We start from the raw sequence: 14,970 nt of genomic DNA, 5'->3' as shown, positions 1-14,970 counted from the left end.
CATAGAAATGGATTATGACAATGCTGACAATTTTGCCTGCAGCATATGGCATGGAAACAGCAAAAAAAAATCCTGTGTAAGCAAGAGAGGCTTTTTTGGCCCATGATGTGCTGGAATCATGTAATAAACCAGTGTAGGGGAAGGTAAAAAGTATCAGGCTTTTCTGCCCTCCTGCCATTAGGATAGATGATGGAACCCTGCGGTCCTGAATGCATGCCTGATGGTGGGCACCTGCAATAGGGCGTGGGCAATGTAGATGGGATTCACCTGGGCTAAGACTAGGCTTTTAAGGGTGGTGTCACAGGGACGCCAGCAGAAGCTGAAGGAATGGAGAAAGCAGAACCACTAGAGAAGCAGAGAGAATATGAGAGAACGCCAGAAAGCCCAGAAAGAGTGAAGACTTGCTGGGGGCTCGGAGCCTACCAGCCTCCGGGCCCCCCAGCAACCCTGCCTGCCGTGTGCCTGGAAAATCCCAATAAAAGCCTGCAAAAGCCACTGAGAGCTCTAGGACTCTCTCCTCCTTTACCCCATCTGCATGGGATCATAGAAAACATGCTCAGTGTCCTTCCACCCATTACAACTGTCACAGGGCAGCCCCGATACAAAACAGGTTGCCTGACTGTGGGTCCTCACCCTCGCGCTTAAACAGACATATTAATACTCTACTGCAGGCACACACAAAGGTTAATAAAAGGTTTATTTACAAGGGAAGGGCAAATGAGGAAATGTACAACTCAGGGAGAAAAGTGGGAGATAAAGTCTTAAATGTTTCCTAACCCGACCCGCCGGAGCCCTGAAGCCAGGAGGCAAGTGAGAGAGAAACCCCAAGGCCCATGTGTTTGGTTTTTATACCAAACCTGGCTGCTTAACTCCACCCTCAGGTCCCAGTCACCTTCCCTTTGGTGGTGATGGGATTTGTCTTTCCCAGTGTCTTGATGACTTTGGTCTGGAGTGGGGGTGGAGTCCACAAAGCCTGTATGGAATTAGCTCAGGACATCCTTTCCCCCTAACACAACCAGAAAATTAAAAAAGAAATGAAGAGTTCGGGGGGGGGGGTATCAGCATGAGTATAAGACTCTAAAAACACAAATACTTAGAATTTCGCAAAACTTCAGACTTATGGGTTATACTCGCAGGTGAATCAAACATTAATTGATTTTTGCCACATTGCAGAATATAGACATATATTGTTTTCTGTAATCATAGAGAATTAAACATATACGCTCTCAAAGAGGCCATTTACATGGTTATAAAACATGGGTGACAGTGACTACAACACACGTGAGGAAGCATCACTCATCATCACGAAGAAATTTTCTCCTACGCTACTGATACTACAACAAACAGGTTAACTTTAGCAACACACTGCAAATGTGTGACTTATTCAGTGGATTAAATATACAAAGTGAAATAAATGGTTTTGATTTGTTAAACGACTAAAATGTTAGAAGGTGTTTATAACTGATTGAGTGAAGCATTTAGAGGTTCAAAATAGCTGTTTCCCTGTGGTTAGTTTGCTTACTTATTTGAGTTGATATACAAATCAAAAGAAAGTATAGCTTTTATGTCAGTTTTAACAGACCCTCATCTAATTTCAGAAAAAAAAAAAAAAAAAAGCAACTGAATTCCTGGGCCTTTAAAAGTAATAGCCAGAAAATTTCATGAATTGTGACTAAAAATTAGTTGATGCCATCATGGCATGTAGCCTGGTGTAGAGTAAGGAAAAATGTCAGTCTTTTCTGCCCTCCCGCCATCAGGACAGATGATGGATCCTTGCGGTCCTGAATGCATGCCTGATGGCGGGCACCTGGAGTAGGGTGTGGGCATAGGTAGATGGGATTCACCTGGGCTAAGATTGTGCTTTTAAGGGCGGCGTCACGGGGATGCCAGCAGAAGCCAAGAAGCCAAGAACGAGCAGAAGCTGAGAGAAGGCCGGAGAACCCAGATAGAGTGAAGACTTGCTGGGGGCTGGGAGGCCTGCCAGCCTCCCGGCCCCCAGCCCCCCAGCACCCCTGCCTGCTGTGTACCTGGTAAATCCCAATAAAAGGCCTGCAAAAAGCACTGAGGACTCTGACTCCTTTACCGGGTCTGCTGGATCCTAGAAAACATGCTCAGTGTCTATTCCTGTCCCTTATACCTGGGTAAATAGCACCAGTTTCAGGAAACACTAGTCTCTTTCAAAATGCCACGCAAATGAGGAATTTTAGTAAATTTAAAAAAATGTGTTTAGAAAGAAATTTTTTAGTTGTCTATAATCAAACAGGCAAGAAGCTCCAAAATTAACTTTCACTCTTACCTTGAGCTCGTCAGTCACGATCTGCAGTTCTGCTTGATTGAGGCGCCTCTCAGTGTCATTTTATTCCTGCTTACATTTGTAGTGTATTCTTTGTCTCTTCATCTTTAGTTTTTATGGGTTGTAATAGTGACAGACTTTCTCAGCCTGTTGTCTTTGTACCTGTTGAAGTAACTGGAGAGCTGGTGCCTGCAAGGTGTAAAGGACCAGGGCACGGATTCACCGAAAGATCACCGACAGGAAGTTCAGAATTCAAGTTTCCTTGAATGTGCTGAGGATCCACAGTCCCCTCCCCTATGCCAGCTCCCTGGTCTTAGAGCACTTAGTTTACAGTGAGTGTAGGATAATGAAGATTATCAGGTTTTTTACCCCTCCCAATATTAGCATCTATGACCAGCACCTGTGGGGTGGGGTGGGGTCTTTGAGTGCCTGTAATTATGGTCACCTGGGCCTGGGGGCATGGGACATGTGCATATGGAAATGGAGACACCTGTGGTGAGGGGCCAGGGGACACCAAGACTAGTGGAGTACCTACACAAGAGGACAGAGCAGAGGAGGCAGACAAATAGAGAGAAAGCTGGTCTGTCCCCTGATTCAGCATTAAAGGCCTGTTGTAAGGGGCAGGACAGGTCACAGTGCAGGTTTTCTGATCCCATGCAGACGGGGTACAGGAGGAATCAGAGTCCTCAGTGGTTTTTTGCAGGTCTTTTATTGGGGTTCACCAGGCATATGGCAGGCAGGGGTGCTGGCTGGGGGGCTGGGAGGCTGGTAGCAAGTCTTCACTCTATCTGGGTTCTGCTGCTTCTCGGCTTCTCTTTCACTCTGCTTCAGCTTCTCCTGGCGTCCCCGTGACGCCGCCCTTAAAAGCACAGTCTTAGCCCAGGTGTACCCACTTCAGGTGCCCGCCATCAGGCATGCATTCAGGATCACAGGGTTCCCTCATCTATCCTGATGGCGGGAGGGCAGAAAAGCCTGATATTTTTCCTTACCCTATACCTGTAAATATCTACTGAAGACTCCAAACATTTCCTTTTCATCTGTGAGAACTAAAGATGAACCTACCAAGCTTGGGATGTTTGCAAAATAGTCAGTTTCCACCTCTAGGCTATGTCAGAGCTGTAGATACAGCTTCTGAGCAAGGACTATAGTTGATGCAGAGTCACTGCTGGGAGTTGTTTTCTTTTCCAGCACAGAACCTTATCCTGGGTTGTTTTAACTTATCCTGACTGCTATTAACTGGTGCTTAAATTCTATTTTTGCAAGTTTCCATTTATTGTCTTCATTTTAGCACTGAGATGTGGGGTAGTCCAGCCTCATGTAGTAACAGATGATCAGACGTGCTTCTCCCCAGCTGATCAGGCTCCAGATGCACTATTGGGAGCTTCATGCTTAGTACAACTGCTCCTGTGATCTTGAAAAATGCATCCTCTGCTTGGGGCAACAACTCTGAGCACTCCCTTATTCAGTGCAGTGCTGAGTCTCAGAGCCAAACTCAGCCTCCAATTCAGCAACTGAAGGGAGGTTAGAACTGTCCTTCCCTCTCATGGTTTCAGTGACCTTGGGATCACTGTAAATCTACTTCTGTTAAAGTATCTGCTACACCTTTTGGGCAGCCCTTTGCTCCCAGGGATTACTGCAGTCATCCATTTATCCTTCAGGGATTACTGACGTTCTGCTGCACTGTGGTCGTGAGCATATGTAGGAAGTGAGCCTAGTGTCTTCACTCTGTTGTCATCTTGTTGGACACCTTACCTTTTTCTTAATTCTGTTTTGCATGTGTTGTTCTCAAATAAGGTAATACTACAAATATTTGAAGTGATAATAAAGACCATGTATCTTTCATATCAATACTTCTTAAGCATGAGTGCATGATTGTGTATATATAGTTGATATTAGTCTAACAAATCAAAATTTAAAATGCACTATGACCATGTTAAAATGCAAAGAATAAGTTTTGATGTTTCAAGGTTTTTTTTTTTTTTTTTTCTCTTTATTGAGTAACATTGGTTTAGATGGTTCAAGCTTAAATGGAACAGGTAAAAAAGAAAACTTCTGAAACCTTTGTTCATTATGAAATAGATCCTTGATTTGTTTTTAAATATTATATACTTAAACAATATTAGTTCATCAGTGTGCTTAGCCAGAAAAAATCAGCATGGGGCCACCAACTGTGTACATCTCTTCCCAACCTTGCAGTTCAATGACTTTCCACTGGTATCTTAAATCAACACTGCTGAGAGTTTTTACACTACAGAAATTGTCAAATACCACAAATCAAGGTTCTGCTTGTTTAGTGTCATCAAACATGTACCAACACACTACTGACTATAGTATAAAATATTTTAAGTTCTTTTCTCCGTAACATGAAGGATTAAACCATCTTGAAAACAAATATTAACTCCTGTAAGAAAAATTTCCAGAGGAAAGTGGAGCAGTTTATAATGTTAGTACTCACATTTTGACATAAAAAATTTCTTAGTGCTTCTTTATAAATATCTAGATTAATTTTGTTAGATATTTAGTGTAGGGAATCTAATGTCTAAAGAAAAATTAAAGGCCAGCTATACCTCAGACCACAGGAAACACATACCTGAGCTGATAAAGCACTGGGATAGCCAATAAATGTCCAGAGAGGAGAAAGGCAGTTCCCTACCATAATCTATTGGCAGGCAGATAAAGTGATGAGAGCAAGAAGCACCCAGAGAGGGAGAATTGCTTGAAATTGGCCAGTTTCTGGACATCTTTTGGCATTTTTAAAATTAGTAATAGTATTTTTTATTGAGTTAATATTGGTTTACATTTTTTTTTAAAGATTTTATTTTTGGTAGAAGAACTGGGGGTAGACCAGAGATGGTGGTGGGGGATAAGAGGATTCTCTAGAGACAGAGTGGGGAGCAAAACTGGGGGATCTACTGAAATACACTGCAGGGGAACAGGCTGCAGAACAGGAGAGGTCTGCCATGCCATGTGTGTTAGGGAATGGAACGCAGGCAGTTGAGGTGGGTTGTTGCAGTGAAAGCACTGAGACTTAACCACTAGCCACCAGAGAGGCCCAAATTCTGGCACCTCTAAATAGGTGAAGCAATTCCCCCCAAAATACCAAATGGTCTCCTTCCTGGTAAGTCTCCCCTCTCGTAAGGGAAGGGCAAAACTGATAGACATGGTGACAACTCCAAATGTTCTCCCTATCTGCTGCAGAGGCTGATAAAACTATACCCTGGGGACACAGCAAAAGGGAGAGTTACCTCCCTGGTGGCACAAGGGATTAAGCACCACACTATGAAGAAATCCACAGCCTCTGCAGCACAAGTTCCATTCCCAGTTGGCCAGGGAGCAACCCACATGGTGAAGCAGATCAATCCTTTCTTGCCCACCACTCCTCTCAGCAGTGTGTTTCAGTCCGTCTGGCTGTTCTGTTTCCCACTCTGTCTCTGGTGAATCCTCTCACCCCATCATCTCTGGCCTGTACCCAGCTCTTGGATGAATAAATAAACTTAAAAAAAAAAGAGGGGGGAGTGACTTAGAAACTATTGCCTGGACTGATAAACCAACACCCAGGGAGCATCCACACAATACACTCCAGAATGGAAACAAGTGAGCAGTGCCTGCACCCTTACAGGACAGGAGCCCTTATGTTCCCTTGCAGTTGTTCTTCCCAGAACCTTGCCCACCTGGACCTCCTTCCTGGCAACTTTCTTCCTATTTCTAATAAACTTTTCTTTGCTTTACCTAGATGTGGCTTTGAATTATTTCTTGCCATAGCCAAGGGCTGAGAAACCCCAAAACCCAAGAATATTGAGGAACCACAAAATCCAATAATAGGTTGATTAGTGTCTAGAAATAGACAAACAAGCAGTTTTCTAGAAATTGAGTAAGACACAACCCAGAATCTGTTAATAGAAAAATTTGTTAAGCATAAACTTAGATTTCTTTTTTCTGTGTGTTCATTAAATGGGTTCAGTGTTCTATTTAGTGTCTCTACAAAAAATAATGAATTGGAATTTATAAGAAAAACTATTCCAATAAAATGTCATTTACATGTATTTTATATATAGCGAATCATAGTAAAGAACTGATTTGATGGACATACCTGTGGCGCAAGGGGTTAAGCACAGCACTATGAAGCAATCCACAGCATCTGCAGCATGAGTTCAATCCCAGCCAGCCAGAGAGCAACCCACATGGCATCACCAGCTGCTCCCCTCAGCAGTGTATTTCAGGCAGTCTGCCTGTTCTGTTCCCCACTCTGTCTCTGGTGAATCCTCTCACCCCCCGCACCACTGGCCTGTACCCCAGTTCTTGTATGCACAAATAAATCTTAAAAAAAAGAATTCATTTGACTAAAGTATTTATTGTGTATATAAATATATACCATATATACTTACGATATATATATGTTTGAAAATAGCTGTCTAATCCAATTACCTTGATTATGGATTAAAAATAAAACAAACATAAACAAAACATAACAAGCCATTTAATGGGACTTGCCTATCATTACATACTAATAGACATTTTTTTTTTTTTTTTACCTTGGACCACACTGAAGTTTCAAACTTCATACTAATAGTAGGAGATCAGGGAAAAGCTTTTGTTTGAATTAGACTTTTTTCACAGAAATTGCACAGAATAGGTTATAGGAAAGCAAGTGAAATTCCCTAAAGCACAGCTCCTCGCTTTTAGAAGCACAGTCCATGATTTAAAAAAAAAAAAAAAAAAAAGTGTGTGAAAGTACGTATAAAGCTACTCATTTTCAAAGCTGTATCTTAATTCTCTTTCACATGAAAGAGAAAATTGGAAGAGTGAATGTTTTAAGTAGAACTACAAAGAGAATAGTGTTTGCCTTGCACTTGTATATAAGCTTTGGATTTTAAAATAATTTTAACTTTTTTCTCCTTCCCTTCATCAACTGATTCCAGTAGAAAGCAGCGGCATGAAATTGCATCAGACCTATATTCAGATACGAGGGTGGCTTCCACTGTTATTTGTTTTATTTTATATAATCCCAAAGGGAATTAAGGTAGATACCCTTTTTTATTAGCACGTGCACTGCTGGGTTAATGATCTGTAGTCCTTAGGTGTACCACAAGGATGATGGCGTGAACTTCAGGAGTTAAGAAATTCATTATAAGGATAAAAAGTGGGTCCAGTTTATAGATGAGGATCAGCAAATAATACTTTTCTTTCTCTCTCTCTCTCTCTTTTTTAAATTTATTTATTTATTTATACAAGCACTGGGCGCAGTCAGAAGCGCGGGGTAAGAGAATTCACCAGAGTCAGAGCGGAAAGCAGAGCAGGCAGACTGACAAAGTACACTGCTGAGGAGAGCAGTGGGTGGCAGGAGAGGTCTGTGCGCCATGTGGGGGATCCTCACCCTCACCTGGTGGTCGGGGATCAAACCGGCGCTGCAGAAGCTGCGGGCAGCTTCACAACCCAACACTCAACCGCTGTGCCACCGGGGAGGCCCAAAACTTTTCTTAAATCCACTGAAAGAGTGAAAATTTTGAACATAACTTACAACACTTCTGGTGTAAAAAATTTAGTTTTGAAAGAAGATAGACTCTGACTTAATAAAAATAACAAGGGTAACATTTGACATTTGAAATTTAAATGTCTGTGCATTGCTACATATATCATACAGCTACATATTCATCTTTTAATATATTTATTATTGTGTATTTTTTTGTCATTAATGTGAAAGATCAGCCATGAATACACATCTCATTTGAATGGTTGTCTGCTCAACAGCTTGATTCATTTGAAATCTTTCCATAATTTGAAAGTGAACATTTTGTTTTGATAAAATAATAATCTAAATGACTTCCAAATACTATATAATATAGACAACACAAAGCTATATGTGATCAGAAATATCATATGATTCATATGCATTGCAATTAATGAAGAGCTAAGATGATTCTGGAGATAATTAAATCGTTTAAATGACTATTCCATATTCACTCTCCTATCTATCTTCCAGGAGATTTAATTTAGCAGTATTTTTATAGTTATTGCTGAGAGTCTCATTTAGTTAATGTATGAGCTTCCACAATTATCAGGCATGCTTATTGAACTCTGAAAAGTGTATTGCATCTTGCAAACTCTCTGACACTAACACTCTGAAAACTCCTTTGAGGTTATTCCCTAGTGTCCTTAAGTAATATGTCAGACCTATAGAATTATATAACTCAAGAAATGTCTTTCCAATGCCCTGCCTACCATGCCGTAGTAAGTCTGAAGAAAGCCTAAAGGACATTATAGTAACTGAAATGTTATATATTCTTAAGTCACAAAACATAAGATGCCTGAGGTATTTTGCTGGCTATGGAAAATCGGTGCCTTTGTTAAATATTAGGAGATACCCCATAATCAGTGACCCCTCAAGAGTTAAGATACGATGATTTGTCTTAAATCCACATAAATACCCTGAGGTACTGAGGACTTAACAGTCATATGAAAGTTTTCCCCTCTAAACTACTTTGTATTCATTTCATTGAAATTCCACTGGTCTCATATAATCTATATTTGAAAAATGAGGAAAAGAATTATGAATCTTAATTTGCCCAACCTTGGTAAGAGAAAACAAATACAAGAGAAGGTATATGCAAGCAGAGTGAGCAGTTAATCCTTTATAGTAAGAGGGACTAATTCTGAAGTTTTAGTTGCACAGTTATCCTTTGGGAAAAAAAACAAAACAAAACATTAATTTGTTTAATAATGATGTCAAGTAAGATGAAGTAAAGGGGAAATATAGCATCACAGTAAAAAACTCTGGATTGAGAAAGGTCTGCTCTGAAACTTTAGCTCCACCATGAGGCTCTATAATCATATTGAATACCCACATGTATTGAGAAGGCTAATTAGGTTAAGTCTGTGTAACCCATAGCACAGTATCCAGTACTTACTAGTTCTTATATGTGATACATGTTAAATAACTTGAGACATTATTGAGAACTGAACAGTAAAAAATTTCACTTTGAGACTGAAATAGTAATTTAATAGAGAGAGTTAAGAAATAAATGACTGATGTTAACCTCTCATATCTCAGAACAAAGAAACTATTGGTATATTTGCTTTACTTTTTAAAGTTTTAGTATCCCACCTACTCCAATGGTAAGCTGAATAAAGAGGAGTTAGGAGAGGCTAAAATTGTAGAACAAGTACAAATTTGAGTTTCTTCTGATCATGAGGAGGAGGTATGAGAGGGAAAGACAGAAAATCAAAAAAACTACATTTTCACTTACTCAGAGCTGAAAGAGAGAAGAACAGATGTGACTCTCCAGTCTATAGTGAATGAAATACCACTCCAGAAGTGCCCCAATCATTGAAGGCAGGAAACAATCTGCAGTGCAGCATCATGTAACCAAAGAACTAATTATCTCATATCTATCCTGTTGACCAGCTCGACTAAGTACAGGAATCTTCCCAGGATCCAGAGTACAGAGAGCACAAGCTGGGACTGTATTTTTTTCCCAGTTAAGCAGGTGGGAATTACTTTTTTTGTTCGTTTATTTGCCCTTTTGCCCACTAATATTCAGGTATTAGACATAGATAGGACAGTGTTCTGGATATTGTGAAGGCAACAGAAACACACTGTTTCCTGAGAATGAAGAATGAACCTGCCAACAGAAAAAAAAAAAAGATGTCCTAAGAAGTGACGTGTGCTGGCTCTTCTCTAAAAATACTTGACCTCACCATTTTGCCTTGACTAAGCCTGTCCTTCTAACTCACCCAAAGCACTATGTCCTTGGAGAGTTGAATTAAGGTTTTATTTCCTTTTTATTTGAGAAATATTATCATTTTGAAAACAGCAGTCTTAACTGAACCTTTGTAATTCTACAGAGACAGCAATTTGTAAGTATAATACAGTAGGAATAGTTACAATTTTATTAGCTATATTTGTAATCTTACCCTAATTAAGTTCATTGCTTGTGTCACTGCAGTAGAAACTACTGTTTCTAACTTGGCTACTTCCTTCTCCTCCTCTTTCTTGCTTCTGATGCGTTTGATTTTAAAGGTGAGATCCTCTGAGGTGTGGTAATTCACTTTATTAATTGGAGCAATTCGTCCCAACATGACATCCTGTCAAAAGCTAATTCTGTTTATGGTTTCATTACCTACTGTATATTGGGGAAAAAATGCTGATCTATTTGTAGATTGCTTCCATTGTTCTGCAGAATAATCTACTTATTGAATGGATTAAATATGTTTATTTTTTCAGAATCTTTTAATTTTGGAAACAAAAAAGATGGAAAATAACAATCTATATTATAACACTTGTCTTTAGTGAGAAATAGTAAATATAACTTTTGTTAGTTTGTTACTAAAAAGATTGACAATTTTTCATGCTACCTTATATGGTATTATTTGCATATGCTTAATAAATGAGTACTTTACTTTGCTAAATAATATTTACTTTTTAAATAATAATTTACATTAGGATTCTCCCCATTAGCTATTGCCACCATAGGGTACCCACCATCAAACCACCCCTAGTCTATCACCATAGTCCATTGTGCTTCCTTCCCTCTCTATCCCTAGTCCTCTCTTCCTCTCTACTTTTGATGCTTTAGTTCTATAGTCAGTTTTCAAGGGTCTGATTTTCAGGTTATTTTTCCTTGTTCTTAGTTTGGTTTCTCTATATTCCACATACCAGTGATAGCAACAATATTTATCTTTCTCCTTCTGATTTATTTCACTTAGCAAAACTAAGTACTTTTTTATTTTTTTATTTTTTATTTATAGAATAGCTGGAGTACAGGCCAGAGGCGTGGGAGGGTGAGAGGATTCGCAGAGACAGAATGGGGAGCAGAACAGACAGGGGGAGTAAAACTGGCAGACGGACAGAAAGCACTGTTGAGGGGAGCAGATGGAGTGACAGAAGAGGTCTGCCATGCCATATGGGAATCACCCTGGCTGGCCATGAATCAAACCCACACTGCAGAGGCTGTGGACAGCTTCACAGTGCTGTGCTCAACCTGCTGCGCCATTGGGGAGGCCACAAAACTCCATACTTTAAAACACAAAGATAGGGACCTCCCTGGTGGTACAAGGGGCTCGGTATCAGCACTATTAAGCATTCTATCCCTGGCCAGGTAACTAACTCATATGGCACAGCAGACCTCTCCTGCCCTCAACCACTGTTCCCCTCAACAGTGTATTTCAGTAGATTCACCTGTTCTGCTCCCCACTTTGTCTCTGGTGAATCCTCTCATCCCCTGTACCTCTGGCCTACACCCCAGTTCCTGTATGCATAAATAAATAAATCTTTAAAAAAATAAATAAATAAAACACAAAGATAGGATTAGTTGTTTTCAGGGATAGGAGAGCAAGGATAAGAACAAGATCTTTGTGAAGAAAATATTGCCTCTGGGCACATACTTGACAGGAATAAATTGCTGTTGATTTTTAAAATACTGTTGGAGTCAACTCAAAACTTTATGTTTATTGATCATAGTGACATTAGACCCCAATAAAGCATTTCCCAGTTATTACTACCTAGTCAACAATTACTGTTAGCACCACATGAGTATAGATACAAACATTTGAGATAACTCTTCCCAATCATATCAGTAATATTGCAGAGAAATGATTCCATTCACCGTGAGGCTCCCAGGCCGATGAAGGAGACTGAAAAGTAAACAAACTCTTACAATTGAGGGTGATCTAGGATATTGGATGACAATAGGTGATACATGGATATTATAGAGGAAAACTGGAATTACATGTTTAAGAATTTAGGACAGTCACAAGACTTTACTTGAAGTTGCTGTATACAAAATATATTCTACAGAGCATATATGGGTTTGTCCCTCCCTATCTGCTAGCACTGCCCAATAAAAATATAATGTGAGTCATATACATAATTTTTAATTTTTCAGTAGTCACATTTAAGAAATAAAGAGGATGGTGAAATTAATTTTGATGATATATTTCATTTAATGTAATATGCCAAGCACAATTCAATGTGTAAGCAATACTTTCAAAGTTATTTAGAAGATACTTTACATTCCTTTTTTTTCATATAAAGACTTTAAAGACTGGTAAAATTTCATATAATTCAATGTGTAAGCAATACTTTCAAAGTTGTTTATAAGATAATTTACATTCATTTTTTTCATATAAAGACTTTAAAAAGAGGTAAAATTTCATATTTTCAGTATATCTCAACTCAGTCTAGCCATATTTCATTTCGAATGCTCAAAATCTTTATATGACTGATGAATATTGAGCTGGACAACCGAGTTCTATAATGCCTGTTTAATATATTTCTACTTGCTCCTGTGCTCCCAGGAGGCAGCAAGCATATCATTTCATTTTAAAAAATGATAAATATTTAAAAAATTGGTGAAGAGTACTTATAATTAAAGCAACTTTAAAATAAATTAAAACATCACAGTACCAGACTTCAAACTATAGTGAAAAGCTATAGTAATTAAAAGTATGATTCTAAACTAAACTAAAAATAGACACACAGATCAATGGAATAAGTCATGAGTCCAGAAATAAACCCATACTTGCATCAATAACTAATCTATGACAAAGGCATTATTAGTGTGACTGACTGCTATACCTTGACATCATCACAAGCTCATTTAAATGATAATTAAATAAAAAGCAACAGTGTAAATGTAGGTAGAGATCACAAATCCAGGTACCTAACAGACATCACTTCAGAGTAAGATAGTGGTCACTAAGGTGAGATATAGCAATGGAATCTGAAGTCAACTAGAGAGAGAGAAATAAAAAGATGTCTAAGGGTGAAAGATTCACATTTTATTAAAACCCTGAAATTTCAGACAATACAAATCTATGGTTGCACCTCTGCTCTTGGTAACTATTTGTGACCTAGTTTAAGGGAATGTTTCTAACCAGTTGGCGCATGTAAAGGAAATAGGAGGTAGAAATTTCAAAACACTTCTGTGAATTTACATCCTTGCCAAAATTGATCTTACTTAACATTTTAGTACGTGAATTTAAAGGGAGAATAACCTTGATGCCTTAAGTTTTCAGTTGATTTTCAATTATTATAAATTAACTGCAGGGAGTGAGTATGTTTTTACATGGAGGAAAAGAAGACATTAATTCAGCAACCACATTCCATTTTTCTAGAATAGGAAGAAATGCCAAAAGCGGCTAAATTAGTGGAATAAACTCCAAAAGGAAATGAAAGTAGGATTTTTAAAGTCTAGGAAGAAAAGATGGAATGTAGGTAGATTGGGAAAAAAATGCATTAAATTAAATCATCTAAAATGAGTGGATTCTTAAAGAATGTCTATACAAATTTTAAAGTCAGCATATGAGAAAAAAGAGCTGAAGAAAATACATTTTTAGCCTTACCTAAAAATGCCGAGAAAGTTACTTTGAAAATGAGCACAGGGTTATTCAACACTTGGCAAAACGGTAGAATTGCATCCTATTTGGTAATAGAACAAATAAAAGGAAGAAGACTACCAGCAGTAAGACTAAAAATATAAATAAACTGAGAAAGAGTTTGGATTTTTTTCATGACTCATAATTCTAACACAGTAATGTAAATAATTATTAGTATTACAAGATTGTGTTATAGAATAACTGTGTCCTTCCTTAAAGAAATTCTTCTTTAAAGAAATTCTGCAGCCACTGCAGCACAAGTTCATCCCTGGCCAGAGAGCTAACACACATGGTGCAGCAGACCTCTCCTGTCTCTCCTATTGCTCCCCTCAGCAGTGTATATCAGTCAGTCTACCTATTCTGTTCCCCACTCTGTCACTGATGAATCCTCTTACCTCCTGCCCCACATTTCTGGCCTGTACCCCAACTTTTGTTTGCATAAATAGATCTTTTTTTAAAAAAAAGAAAATCATGATGTAAATAATCTTTTTTTATTTTTATTTTTTAAGATTTGTTAATTTATGCATACAAGAACCAGGGTTCAGGCCACATGTGAGGGAGGGTGAGAGGATTCACCAGAGACAGAGTGGAGAACAGAACAGGCAAATCTGCTGAAATACACTGTTGAGGGGAACAGCGGGCAAGACAGGAGAGGTCTGCCACACCATCTGGGTATCTCTTCAGCCGGTTGGATTGAACCCACACTGCAGAGACTGCGGACAGCTTCACAGTGCTGTGCCCAACTGCCTGCACCATCAAGGAATCCCAATAACCTTTTTTTAAACAGCTAAATTTTTTTGTCCCCCCAACACCATCCCTTGTGTCCTCTTGTCCCTTCTCACTCCCCTCATTTTCAATCTCAGAGCCTCCAGGATACTTACTAATTTCCATTGGTTTATGAAGTGTTTCATGTTATTGAATTATCTGCTATTTAAATGTCCGGTATTTGCTGTTGTCATTCTGACTTACTTTACTTCCTATAATTCTCTGAAAACCCCCTCCATTTTATTGAATATTGCTGCATTTCATCCATTTTATGGTATGCAATACTCCACAATAGGTAAGTACCATACCTTCTTGATCTAAGCCCCATCAATGGACATGTAGGCTGCTTCTATGTCCTAGCTATTGTAAATAATACTACAATGAATGCTGTAGAACAGATGGGTATTTTTGTTTATGGCTTCAAATTCTGTGGATGGATCTATACCCAAGTTATATTTCTATGTCACAGAAAATTTCCATTTTTGGTTTGTTAAGGTAAATCCAGACTGCTTTCCAGAATCATTGCACCACTTCACATC

General features: G+C 38.8%; 1 protein-coding gene across 5 annotated transcripts in view; it reads right to left on the bottom strand.

Annotated features, from left to right (window-relative positions):
* Positions 1 to 14,970, bottom strand: part of SGCZ (sarcoglycan zeta) — an 874,970-nt gene that overhangs the window by 487,534 nt on the left and 372,466 nt on the right. The window contains exon 1 of one of the 5 annotated variants that reach the window (XM_054700824.1): positions 2,297 to 2,586. The exons of the other annotated variants lie outside the window; for them this stretch is intronic. The gene's annotated coding sequence lies outside the window, so the exon portion shown is untranslated. Of the gene's footprint in view, positions 1 to 2,296; positions 2,587 to 14,970 lie in introns of those variants that run through there. 5 annotated transcript variants of the gene reach the window in all.

The sequence above is a fragment of the Talpa occidentalis genome, unplaced genomic scaffold (assembly GCF_014898055.3).
Source record: "Talpa occidentalis isolate TD23 unplaced genomic scaffold, MPIMG_talOcc4v2.1 talOcc4.4, whole genome shotgun sequence".
NCBI lineage: Eukaryota > Metazoa > Chordata > Mammalia > Eulipotyphla > Talpidae > Talpa > Talpa occidentalis.
Note: the sequence above shows the minus strand (reverse complement) of the source record. Positions and strands in the feature narration are given on the sequence as shown.